The 14,489-nt window shown below is 39.8% G+C and overlaps 1 long non-coding RNA gene across 1 annotated transcript; it reads right to left on the bottom strand.

Moving 5' to 3' along the window:
- Positions 1-5,102: 5,102 nt before the first annotated feature.
- On the bottom strand, positions 5,103-14,120 carry LOC142160260 (uncharacterized). Its single transcript, XR_012693118.1, has 3 exons — positions 14,081-14,120; positions 7,326-7,367; positions 5,103-5,145 (listed from the first exon to the last, which is right to left on the bottom strand). It is a non-coding gene; the product is annotated as an uncharacterized LOC142160260 (long non-coding RNA).
- Positions 14,121-14,489: the final 369 nt, after the last annotated feature.

The following is a 14,489-nucleotide window of genomic DNA, read 5'->3' as shown; positions in this document are numbered from 1 at the left end:
GATGGATTGCAGATGACAAGGATGGTACTAGTAGTCTGAGAAATAAAAAGAGAAAAAATAGACCTTCAGTGTATTGACAACTATTTAAACATTACACACAGCAACCACCCTCACACCACACTACACTCACAGGTGTTTGTGAATGATGCACACCAGTGCTTTTCCTTCATGCAAAAAAGTACTGGTGCAGGGTCAAATTAGATGTATATCTGAAGCAGTATATGACGGTGCTAATTTTCTATAGATTTCACAAACTTCCATCACTATCAGTACATTAATGCACAGGAAATAACAGCAAATTCCCTTCTGGGAATTTGATAACTGTTTTCTGACCCTTTCTCCACATTGATGGCAGTAAAAGCAAAGTTAAATTTAAGAGGCCCAGATCCTGCCAGACCCCTAAAAGTCATACAGTGGCCCGGGCACTTGCTGCTGGGCCATAGGGGAGTGATTGTTTTAACTAGGAAGCAGGGCTGGTGCAAGATTGCTCGGCGCCCTAGGCAAAGCTTAAACTTTCCACCCTTCCTCCTCCCCAAAAATCTCACTTCCCAGCCTCTAACACATTTGATATTTCTAAAATAAAAATAATGACTCTTACCTCCTCCTGGCTGGCTGGTAAGGCTGCAGTCCAGCTGCACTGATGTCCAGATGTACTGATGTCTGACGCAGAATGCTGTCCAGACTTCACTGCTGCTCAGGAGCAAACACAGGATATCTAGAGATGAGGCTCCAAATGTCAGATTTCAGAACAAAACCAAAAAAACTTGACATCACTCACCTGTTACACACTGACATGTCCCGTCTGCCCAACAACTTTTCTCACACATGCCCATCTGACCACTAGCTATTCTCACATATGCCACCCCTTGCCCATCAGCTTTTGTCACTACCCACATAACACCAGCTTCACACACATGCCCTCCTGCCCACCAGCTTACCTCTCACATACACCACTGTCCTAAGCACCCTAGCCAGCTTTTTGCCCACCAGCTTTTCTTTAAAATTCCCCCCATGTCCACCTGCTTTTCCCAAACATGTTCCTTTGCCAAACTGCTTTCCTCTCGCATGCCCCCTTGCCAACCAGAGTTTTTTCCACAAACCCTCTAGCATGCAAACATTTAATAAACAGCTTAATGCTTAATGGTTGAGCAACAATTTATTTTTTTAATTATTTGCCCACTACTTGGCTCTTCTCTGTTGCTGTCTATTAATGTATTCTGTAGATGTAATATTAAATATACTAACACATGCAAATAAATAGAGAAATGATGTAGATAATCTAGACCGTTCTATAATTATTTGCATTTGTTAATGTATTCTGTAGATGTAAAATTAATTATACTAATAGAAAGCAAGAAAGGAGAGCTAAATAGAGGGCAAATAGTAAAAAACATAAATGGTCCCTCAACTATCCCAGAGTAGCCCTGGCTTGGTGAATAACAGCGGTGCTTCATTATGCATTGCTGCAATTTGTCACTGCACTATTATAGTACATAGATCCCAAAGATTCTCACTTTTCTGTAGCATCCTTTCTCCCTCCTCCTTTCTATAGCATCAATTCTCCCCCTTTCTATAGCATCTATTCCCCCTTTCTATAGCATCCATTCCCCCCATTTCTAGAGCATCCATCCCCCCTTTCTAAGGCATCCATCACCTCCTTTCTATTGTATCCATTCTTCCCCCTTTGTATAGCATCCACTCTCCCTCGTTTCTATAGCATCCATTACCCCCACATTTTCTGCAGCCCCCCCCTTTCTATAACATCCGTTCTCCCCCCTTTGTATAGCATCTATTCCCCTAGTTTCTATAGAGGCCATTCTTCCCCCTTTGTATAGCATCCGTTCTCCCTCCCTATGTATAGCATCCGTCCCCCCGCTTTGTTTGTATAGCATCCATTCCCCCTTCTATAGCCTCCTCTTTTATGTACTCGCCTTGACTTCTTCATTTTTCTTCTTTTCTCTTCTTGCCCGACTCTAGTTTCTTGCTGCTTGCTTCTTTCTTCTGTCTCTGCCTGACTCCTGTCGGCTCCTCTACACTGGCAGCGTCGTTTTGTCATGACGCTGCCAGGATCCGGGAGCCGGGTGCAGAATTTAAAATGCAGCGTTTCATTGTAGCAGCACCGCATAGTGCTGCAGGAGAGCATTATTGCGGGCGATCTGCCCTGGGCGATAGCTCCGCCCGCATTTATTTAACTAATTATTAATATTAATAATTATTGTGTCTTCAGCCTCAGTGCCGCCCCCCCCACACACATGCCGGCGCCCTAGGTAGCTGCCTAAGGCTGCTTAATGGTGGAGCCAGCCCTGCTAGGAAGTAATTTAGCCCTGATCCCGAATCACTAAAATATACATACATTTCATTACATATGTAAAGAAAATATATGAGTTCACTGTTGTCGCTATAGTCCTCAAAGTGAACAAAAGCAACAACCAGAACAGCAATTTCTGTATTTTAACGAAGTCAATAAATAACTTCTTAACTTTAAGCAATAGTTGAGGGGCTGGGAATTGTCCACTATAACATAAGCAGGACATACAGTATTTTCACTTGTGTTATTCAATTATGCTCTAGAGATAGAGAGAGGCTTTAATGCTTCAGGATTTGTTACCATTTTAAGAATGAAAAAAAAAACCAAATAACTTTAATAATCAACAAACGGCATAAAGAAAATGTAACAATCAAAAGTAAAAGTAACACATTCAGTTTAGTTTGTGCCTTGTGTACTTCAATGTTAAGAACCATGGGCCTGATTCATTAAGGAACTTAAATGAAGAGGATTCTTATTTCAGTCTCCTGGACAAAACCATGTTACATTGCAAGGGGTGCAAATGAGTGTTCTCTTTTGCGCATAAGTTAAATACTGACTGTTTTTTCATGTAACACACAAATACTTTATAGCTTATTTGTACACTGAAATTTAAAGTTGATATGTGTGTGCTACATGAAAAAACAGGCAGTATTTAACTTATGTGCAAAACAGAACACTCATTTGCTCCCCTTGCAATGTAACATGGTTTTGTCCAGGAGACTGAAATAAGAATCCTCTTCATTTAAGATCCTTAATGAATCAGGCCCCATCTTCTTAACCTCCTTAGGCTATTATACCTAATTACCCCCACACTAAATAGGTCACTCAAATTTGCATTTATTCTCCTTCATAATAAAAACCCTATGTCCCAAAAGCAACATTTACAGATTGCTATCTGGCTGATCCAGTGTGTAATATGTGGCATGTATTATTATTATTATTATTATTATTATTATTATTATTATTATCTTTAAATTATAAGGCATCACAAGGCTTTTGTAGCACCATACAGAAGGGGTTAGAACATAAAGCAAAATTATAGTACATACTGATGAGAATGATGGGTAGAGATTAACAGATTATTAAATGCAGGACTTACATTCGAATAATGATAGTCAAAAGGAGCAAATGGGAACAATAATCAAAGAGGGGTACACTGTTTTGCACCTCAAACTCCTACAATGATCAAGCACAACTTTAAAACCACCTGTCCAATATTGTGTAGATCCCCCTCATGCCACCAAAACACCTCTGACCCGTCAAGGGATGGACTCCACAAGACCTCTGAAGGTGTCAATGTTGTATCTGGCACCAAGACATTAAAAGCAGATTCTTTAAGTCCTGTAAGTTGCGAGGTGGGGCCTTCATTGCCAAGGACTTGATTTTCTAGCACATCCTACAGATGCTCCTTGATCGGATTCAGATGTGGAGAATTTGAAGGCCAAGTCAACACCTTGAACATTTTGTCATGTTCCTCAAACCATTCCTGAACACTTATTGCAGGGGCAGGGTGCATTATTCTGCCATCATGGAATACAGTTGCCATGAAGGGTTGTACCTGGTTTGCAACAATATTTAGGTATGTGGCACGTGTCAAAGTAACACCGACATAAATGCCAGGACCCAAGGTTTCCCAGCAGAACATTGTCTAGAGCATCACACTGCCTCTGATGGCTTGCCTTCTTCCCATAGTGCATCCTGGTATCATATGTTCCCAGGTAAATGAAGTACAGGCACTCGACCTACCACATGATTTAAAACCGAAATGTGATTCATCAGACCAAACCTCCTTGGTCCAGTTCTGGCACTCATGTGCCCATTGTAGGCGCTTTCGGTGATGGACAGGGGTCAGCCTGGGCACTCTGACCGTTTTGCATCTATGCAGCCCCATACATAGCAAGCTGTGTGTTCTGACACCTTTCTGTCATAGCCAGAATTAACTTTTTCAGCAATTTGTATTCCAGTAGCCTTTCTGTGGGATTTAACCAGACAGGCTAGCCTTCACGCCTCAATGAGCCCATAACTTTGTCGCCTGTTTGTCGGTTGTCCTTTCTTGGACCACTTTTGGTAGGTAAAATCCACTGCATACGGGAACACTCTACAAGACCTGCCGTTTTGGAGATGCACTGACACAGTCATCCAGCCATCTCAACTTGGCCCCTGTCAAAGTAGCTCAGATCATTATTCTTGCTCATTTTTCCTGTTTCCAACACATCAGCTTAAAGAACTGACTGTTCACTTGGTGCCTTATATACCCAACCCCTTGACAGATGTCATTGTAACAAGATAACCAATTTTATTCACTTCACTTGTCGGTGGTTTTAATGTCGTGGCTAGTAGGTGTATTTTCCTACTGACTGTAAGATTGTGAGGCGGGCGCTGTTACCTCTTTGTGTTTTATTACCAGGTCCAAATGGGGACTGGGGTGATTATTTCACAGGACTTGGTTGAAATTTAACCCATCTCAAGTTGTATCTATTGTGTGTGAAGATTGATGGAAGTGTTGATTTATTTTTGTATGTGTGTCCATAGACATACTGCAGTTTGAGGATAAACTGTCTCTATTTCTGGTTACTAACAGTGAAGTTTGCAAAATATGGTATAACTGTATGTTTGAAATTGATATCTTGTGATTGCAATTTGCTTTAATCAGTCTGAGTACACAACGTGTCCTTTATAGTTTGCTCCAACCACCTGTCAAATGCATCAGGATATATATTGTATATAATAGATTTATGTAAAATGTAAAAATATAAAGTGAAAACAATTTTTACAGCCAAAGGGAGAAAACTTACCAAGTTGGATGTATCGTTGGCTCCAAGGATGGTACTAGTGGTCTGAGAAATAAAAAGAAAAAAAAAGTAGACAGTCAGTGTATTGACAACTATTTAAACATTACAGACAGCGATCACCCTTGCGCATACGTCACACCACACTACACTCAATGGGGGTTTATGAATGATGCACACCACTTCTTTTTCCTCATACCAAATAGTACTGGTGCAGGATCACATTAGGTTTGCCTTTACAAGCCAGTGCCGCTTTAAATTTTAGCTGTAAACTCGCCGATTTCCGGCGAGTTGAAAAAAACGGACCATGATACATTTACCCCCTAGATGTCTACCTGCAGCAGTATTTAACTGATAATTGCTAATTTTCTGTAGTTTCCACAGACATCCACCATTATCTGTACATTAATATGCATAGGAAAACACCACAGCAAATACCCTTCTGGGAGTTTGATTACAGTTTCCTGACCCTTTCTCCACATTGATGGCAGTAAAAGGAAGTTAAATTTATGAGGCTGAGATCCTTCCAGGTCACCTAAAGGTCATACAGTGCCAGGGCATTTGCTACTGGGCCCTAGGGGAGTGATTGTGTTAACTGGAAAGTAAGCTATCACTGAACCCCACTCACATACTGTATTTCATTAAAGATGTAAAGAAAATATATGAGTTGTCTGTTGTCGCTATAGTCCTCAAAGTGGACAAAAGCAAAACCCAGGACAGTAATTTCTGTATTTTAATGAAGTAAATAAAGAACTTGTTAACTTTTATCAATAGTTGAGGGGCTGGGAATTGTTCACTATAACATATGCAGCACTTACAGTATTTTCAGTTGTGTTAAACCAATTATGCTCAAGAGATGGACAGAGGATCTAATGCTTCAGAATTTGTTGAAATTACATAAATTAAAAATACAAATACTATTACTAATCAACAAACTGCCCTCCAATGTTAAGAACCACCTTCTTAACCTCCTTAGGCTATTCTACCCAAGCTAAATAGGTCACTCAAATGTACATTTATTCTCCTTCAATAATAAAAAAGAAACCAATGTCCGAAAACAAACATTGGTGTTTGACTGGATAACATAGCCCCACTAAACACTTTTCAGATTGCTATCTGACTGTTCCAATGTGTAATATATGTGGCATATTATTATTTTTATTATTATTATTATCTTTTATTTGTAAGGCACAACAAGGCTTCCGCAGTGCCATACAGAAGGGGTTAGAACATTCAACAAAATTGCAAATGACATATGTACATACATATAAGAACAATCGATACAGATAAACAGAATATTAAAATCATGGATGGAATTAATAGAACAAATTGCATGGCATAGAAAAACTGTTCAGCATAAGAGGAAACTGGGACAGAGAAGAGGACAGAGAGTGGGCAGACATGAGACATGCAGTACTGACATGAAACATAGGGTAGAGAATTCAAATGGGGCAAATGGGAACCAATAGGCATAGAGGGGTACACTATGGTGCACGTCAAACTCCTATTTTCCAACAGATTGCAAGAATGTGAGGAATGCTTTATTTCTGTTTTATTACCATGTCCAAATGCGAAGTGAGGTGAATATGTCACAGGACTTCCTTGATCTTTAACTCATCTCAAGCTGTATCTGTTGTGGGTGAAGACTGATGAGAGTGTTGTTGGTGTTCTTTTGTATGTGTGTCCATAGACATACTGCAGTTTGAGGATAAACTCTCTCTATTTTTGGTCACAAATCTCATGTGTATCTCTTGGGACATTTGTAAAGTTTGCAAAATATAGTATAACTGTATGTTTGAAATTTCTCTGTTGTGATTGCTATTTGTTTTTATCTGTCTGACTACAACGTGTTCTTTATAGTTTGCTCCAACTACCTGTCATATATCATCATCATCATCATCAACATTTATTTATATAGCGCCAGCAAATTCCGTAGCGCTTTACAATTGGGAACAAACATTGATAAGACAATACTGGGTAATACATACAGACAGAGAGGTAAGAGAACCCTGCTCGCAAGCTTACAATCTATGGGAATATATATCAGGATATATATTGTATATAATAGATTTTGATCAGTGGCGCGGATAATGTGTGGTTTTAGAAGGGACGAGACTCTTTTGGCTTATTTTTTTGTACCAATCAATGGATATTGCCCATTTTGGGTATCGTTCATTTGCAAATGTAAAGTGGAAACAATTTTTACAGCTAACGGGAGAAAAACATACCAAGCTGGATGTATTGCTGCCTCCATGATTGGTACTAGTGGTCTGAGAAATAAAAAGAAAGAAATATAGAGAGTCAATATATTGAAAATTATTTAAAGTAACATTACACCAAACATTACAACAAACAGTGACCACCCTCACACTTAACTCAAACCACTCTACACCCACAGGTGTTTGTGAATGATGCACACCTGTGCTTTTACTTTATGCAAAATAGTACTGGTGCAGGATCACAGTAGGGGGTAAATGTATCAAAGTGCGATTTTGCAACTCCAGCGATTTTCTCGGGAGAGTTGAAACTCGCCAATGTATGAAGCTGAGTTTTTATACAAAATCGCCAGAGTTCTGCTTCTGTCAAAATCGCTACGTGCAAAATCGCCAGAGATCAAACTCACCACTGTTTGCCACTGCAGCTATACAAGTCTACAATGTATGAAGCTGCGAGTTAGCAAACTCAGGAGAGTTTGCTTCTAAACACGCTAGATACAACATGCTGCTTGATAGCAGCGTGTTGTACAAACACATCACTGTTACACTGCCCTGGCAGTGTTAAAAAGTTAAAGAACAGATAAAAGTTGAAAAAAAAAAAAAGCTTGAGGTCCCCCCACTATTCATGCTTAACCCTAGTGCTGCATGACTAGTGCTGGTCCCGTGAAAATCGGGGAAAAATTTTGCGTGGGGTCCCCCCGATTTTCACTTTACCAGCACTAGGCAAACCAGCCAGGGTTGGCGGCACTATAGCAGGGGGACGCGCGGCAGGGGTCCCCCTGCCAAAATGACTAACCAACCCTAGGCTGTTCAGCGCTGGGCTGGATTCCCTAGGGAGTGGGGTCCGCCGAAAAAAACGAGCGGGCCCCCCCCCTAGAAAGAACCAGCCCAGTGCTGATAGCACTAGGGCTCTTCCTACTACCCCTGGGCAGTGGATAGTAGGGTAATACGGCGATAAAGTATTAAAAAAACAAACTGACACCAATTTTTTTTGTGGAACTACAAGTCCCAGCCAGCCAGGTTGCCCTAAAAACTGTGGCCATGCTGTTGCTTGTATAACTACAAGCACCAGCATACCCACCGCAGCCAGGGTATGTTGGCACTTGGAGAACCAGAAGTGCCAACATGCCCTGACATCACTGGCTTGCTGGGCCCTGTAGTTCCACAAAGAAAAAAGTTTACAAAACAACAACTCCCTCATAAACACCACATATATTTATTAAAAATAAAAACCCCACAATAGACACTAACCACCCTCTTTTTAACCACATCTATTTAATAAAAAAAAAAAAATACTCACCAATGATGTCTTCTTTCTTCTTACCAACGTCCTGGCTTGCCCCAGTCCCTTAATATTTATACCTCCATCTTGACGGCTTGCCCCAGTCTCAGCCACTTTATACTTCAACGATTGTTGAAAAGCAGGAACACTTCGCCCAGAAGGGGCCCATATTTGTAAGATCCCGAATCTGTGTGCTTGCTTGAAGAAAAATAAAAAAAAGTCTTGAGACGCCGCAAACACCTCCTACCTAGTAGGAGGTCCGTATTGCACTGAGCTTACGTTGTTTGCGTAAGTTCAAAGTACAGTATTATGGCATTTTCCCACGCTACTAGGGGAATCACCTCATACTGTACCTAGAGCTTACCCAAGTAACGTAGCTCATTGCGCATGCGCAACGCTACTTGCGTAAGCTGTAATACAGTAAAACTTTTATCTATTCTTTTACTTTTTACCAGGGCCAGTGTAACAGTGATGTGTTGACAACTCACTGTTACAACACAGGCGAGTTTGCCAAACACAGGAGAGTTTGCTAAACTCGTGAGTGTTTACATCGCTCAAAATCGCCAGAGATGACCAGCGATTTTGAACATGAGTCTCAAAATCGCAGCTTGATATATTTGCATTTTTTTTTTCAAAACTCGCGGGTAATTTGCCGTGATTTAAACACGCTGGCAAACTCGCACTTTGATACATTTACCCCTAGATGTTTACCTGCAGCAGTATTTAACTGTGATAATTTTCTGTAGATTCCACAGACATCCACCACTTTCAGTAAATTAATGCATAGGAAATAAAAGCAGCAAATGCCCTTTTGGAAGTTTGATAACTGTTTCCTGACCCTTTAAATTTATGAGGCCCAGATCCTGCCAGGTCAACTAAAAGTCATACAGTGCCAGGATACTTTCTACCAGGACCTGATGGAGTGACTGTGTTGAGTAGAAAGTAATCTAGTACTGAACCCGAATCACAAAAATATACATACAGTATTTCATTAAATATGTAAATAAAATATATGAATCATCTGCTGTCGCTATAGTCCTCACAGTGGACAGCAGCAAAACCCAGAACACTAATGTCTGTATTTTAATGAAGTAAATAAAGAACTTCTTTATTTTAAGCCATAGTTGAACGGCTATAGGTCACTCAAATTTACATTTATTCTTCATTTATAATAAAAAAAAACTCCTAAAACCAACATTAGCAGTCTCAAAAAAATAATATTTAGCACTCCCAAGTGCTTTTGGGGTGTCCCCCATTCTTTTGCATTAATTTTTCTGGCTGTCAAAAGTCATATTTGTCAGCAGTATCTAAAACAATTTGTAGCACTACAAGTGCTTTGGGCTCATAATGGATTCAAAGCAGTCCGCATATGAGCAGAATCAGCAACCAGGTTCTGTCACCAGTCCTGATGGTAGTGTTCCCAGTACGTCATCTGGGAAAGGCGATGTCAAACTACACAGTCTTTTGAAATCAGTCAAAAAAACAAAAAATCCAAAAAAAATTACCATGTTGAAGCGAAAAAGAGGTGTAACTGAGGAAAAGTTAAGTGCCGATAAAAATTTTTTTGCCAACATGCCATTCTACACACGCAGTGGCAAAGAGAGAATGAGCCCTTCACCTTTGTCTATTAGTGCCAGATCAAAAAATGTTACCGAGCCTACAAGTGGTGCACAACTACTGTTACGCGTCAAAGCCGAGCTGCAAGATAACAGTAAGGCATTAGAGGATAATGTTTGCTCTGAATCAGAAATGACACCAATTCCTGTGAAGAGTCCATCCAACAGTGGGATGTCTAATCGTGAGCATTCTGTTAGTGTACCCGTAAAGAGGGACCCATTCAGCAGTTCTGCTGATGTGTGCCTGAACAGCACGAGTGTAGCCGGTGATACACAAATTGAGGATGCCATTTTGGAATTAGAAGAGGGGGAGATTTGTGTAGGCGACGAGGGCGCTAATGATGATGTTGATGATTATAATGCAGACAGATACCAAATTGCCTTTCTCAATTTCTATTTATATTCTAGATTATATAATGGCTGAATAGTTTTCTATTTTACTCCTAGTGGAGAGGGGATCTGATGCAGACAGATACCAAACTGCCTTTGTCCGTTTATTTTTACTTTCTAATTCTACAGTCTATGCAGGCTGCTTTTTTTCCATTCAACTACAAGTGGAGGGCGGGGGGGGGGGGCATAGATAGCCACCAAACTACCTTGGTCCATTTATTTTTACTTTCTAATTCTACAGTCTATGCAGGCTGCTTTTTTTCTATTTAACTACAAGTGGAGAGTGGGGGGGCATAGATAGCCACCAAACTACCTTGGTCCATTTATTTTTACTTTCTAATTCTACAGTCTATGCAGGCTGCTTTTTTTCCATTCAACTACAAGTGGAGGGCGGGGGGGGGGGGCATAGATAGCCACCAAACTACCTTGGTCCATTTATTTTTACTTTCTAATTCTACAGTCTATGCAGGCTGCTTTTTTTCTATTCAACTACAAGTGGAGAGTGTAATATACACCCAAAGAAGATGGCTGCATTGCCAATAGGCTAAGATGAAGAGGAAGAAAACCAGGTTTGTGTACAGCATTAACAATGGCCTACCAGGGATTAAACTGTTTTCTTCCTAATTTATTAGCTTTAGAATTACCTTACTTATCCAAGAAACAGGTGGAGCACTAAATTAGGTTATTTTATGCCCAAAAACATTGATTTTTAAACAAAATTGCAAAACAAAACCAAACAAAAGCAAAAGCAAAACCAAAACACACAAGAGCGGTTTGGCAAAACCAAAACACGACGGTAATCCAGATCCAAAACCAAAACCAAAACACGGGGGTCAGTGAGCATCTCTAGTTGAGAAGGTGCTGGAAGGAACTTGGGACAAAGGTAAATTGTGGTATAGTCCGATATCCTATTGTATAGTTATTACCGCTGCGTAGGGTTGCATTTAAGATCGTTGCTGCCTAGGGACACATGTGTAGAAATTTTCACATTTCTTATTACTTTGCAAAAGTTTTGTCTCTTTAATTCAGGTTACAATAGTAACAAACTTTTGTTAAAAATAAACAAACAAATAGAAATAATTGGCGCATAGTAAGTCTGATCAGTAGATGAAAAAAGTCTCTGATAGGATGGGATAATCACTTCCACTTCAACTGTTGATATTGATATAGTACTATACAAATGAATAAAATACTGTACACATTAAAAAATACACCAAAATATTTAAACCAATAACACAGATGTAAGGGAAATGTGTATATCCCACTTTGCATGAGCAAACAAAAAAGAAAAACACCAAAACAATACAGCGCTGTAATTGGTTAAATAGAAAAAACACGATGTTACAAGGAGATCATATGTGTAAAAATAAAATTAATAATACCACTTTCATACTGCCGCCCCTGCAATATCCCGGGTTTTTGAAGCCGGGTTTTTGTAGGGTCTCGGAGCGTCCCAGCTCAGAAACACCATTCATACTGCACCTCGGACCCGGGAATTTCCTGGGTTGACCCCATTCATACTGCACAAGTCTGTGCCCTGGCAATTTGTGGGAGTCATCACCAGAGCAGTTTTCATTGGCTGAAAAATGGTGATGTCATTGAAAGGTGACTGGTTAATGCTGGAACACAGCATTTATATGTCTCATAATCTGGGGATGTGATGATTCACGCAATCTATATAATAATGTGTATAGTATTTGGGATCTAAGTACCTTTCTTCATCACTCAGCGACTGAACTTATCATTCGGATTCCTGCACAATATTTACAAAAAGGTATGGTAAGAAGGTGTGTACCAAGATATTGTGATTTAAAGGTACAGGGATAATAACTATTGGTGCTTAGAATTTAATTTTACTCTATGGTAATAAAACGAGGCAGCAACTTGACATGTACATTGAGCTTTCTTCTTTGTGACCCCTCTGTGGCTGAAGAATGAGCATTATACAGCTGCAGGGACTGGCTAAATGACCTTTAATTGTTGATGACCTTTATATACTACTTATATTCCAAATTTAGTGTACTTGTAGCTCTATTCTGGTTGATGTTCTTAATTTTATCACAATTCAAACCCAATTATTACATTTTACTCTTTCCCCTTTTAATAAAGAATAAAGAAAACTGAGAGGTCACCTTCAGTTCCAAAAAATGTATGTACACAGCACAGTAGAATCACTGTGAGATATGCTGCACACAGATCTGTACTATAAAACATACCCCTCACCATTGCCCCACAGTTCTTCATGATTCACTGACAGGCAGACAGCCAATCATCTTGTTTTCTGTGCAACCCGGGTTGAAAAACCCGGGTTTTTCCATTCATAGTGCAGGCAACCCGGGTCCGACCCGGGAATTACCCCTCGATAAATCCCGGGTTGAAGACCCGGGTTTTTAGACCCGGGATTTTTGACTTGTACCATTCATACTGCACCAAGACCCGGGTCGTTTGAGCTCGACCCGGGAAAAGCCCAGAATTTTGGTGCAGTATGAATGGGGTATAGTACATAAAACACTTCAAAGCATCTTAAAAATAAATTCAGCAAATTGATTAGCTGCAAGCTAACAAAAAATCGAAGATGATTTCTTGGGAAGAAGTTCTGAATATATCAACAAGAATCCTCTTTTATCTGTAAAAGTACATCCATATCGCCTGATGCATATATCAGCTTTTATAATAATGGGCTTACGAGTATTGAACTGATTGAATGTCCACGGATGATAACAGAATATTCAGACTGAGGAAACCGTAATGCACTGAATCTGTGATGGTGATAATAATGTAACATGTGCATGCAGAATAATATAAAGCCACTTTGTGGAACAGGAAATGGGCAGTTCATGAACACCAAACAACCACGCATGCTAGTCTTGGTGATATTTTGGTCTGTTCATTTTTCCCTTTTTCCTGCATCTGATTAATCTTGTAAAATCTGTTTGTTTTGTGGGTATGATCCCCTTGCATCTTAATACATAGTTTTTGTGCTTTGAAACCATAGCAATCAAGTTGTACAATAACTTATTTACCTTTAACAGAGTACAGACATGGAGCATAAGTTAGTAGTGTTTTTGAGAACTTATAGTCTAAAGGGAGGGGGTAACGATAAACGCAAGGAGCAAATGGAACAATAGGCATAGAGGGGTACACTATAGTGCATCTCAAACTCCTATTTTCCTACAGATTGTAAGATTGAGAGGAGGGCTCTGTTACTTCTTTGTCAAGAATGCTCTATTTCTCTTTTATTACCATGTTCAAATGTGGAGTAAGGTGAATATTGCACAGGACTTGCTTGATTTTTACTCATCCAACAGTGAACATTTATTCATTTGAACAATGGTGAGTGTAATGAATCAAGTAGGTTTAGCAGGGATGAAGCACTCTTTTGGCATATATGTTGTACCTCTCAAAGGATATTGCCCATTTTGAGTATCGCTCACTTGCAAATGAAAACAATTTTTACAGCCAAAAGGAGAAAAACATACCAAGCTGGACGTATGGCTGGCTCCATCTATGGTACTAATGGTCTGAGAAATAAAAATAAAAATAAATAGGCAGTTAGTGTATTGACAACTATTTAAATATTACAGACAGCGATCACCCTCACACTTACCTCAAACCACACTACACTCATAGGTGTTTGTGAATGATGCACACCTGTGCTTTTACTTCATGTAAAACAGTACTGGTGCAGGGCCATATTAGATGTATACCTGCAGCAGTATATGACGGTGCAAATTTTCTGTAGATTTCACAGATATCAGCACATTAATGCATAGGAAATAACAGCAGCAAATGCCCTTGTGGAAGATTGATAACTGTTTCTTGACCCTTTCTCCACATTAATGACAGTAAAGGATAAATTTATGAGGCCCAAATCCGGTCAAGGCACAT

The sequence above is a fragment of the Mixophyes fleayi genome, chromosome 6 (genome assembly GCF_038048845.1).
Source record: "Mixophyes fleayi isolate aMixFle1 chromosome 6, aMixFle1.hap1, whole genome shotgun sequence".
Classification (NCBI taxonomy): Eukaryota; Metazoa; Chordata; class Amphibia; order Anura; family Limnodynastidae; genus Mixophyes; species Mixophyes fleayi.
The sequence above is the reverse complement of the archived record's forward strand: the minus strand, read 5'-3'. Positions and strand labels throughout refer to the sequence as shown.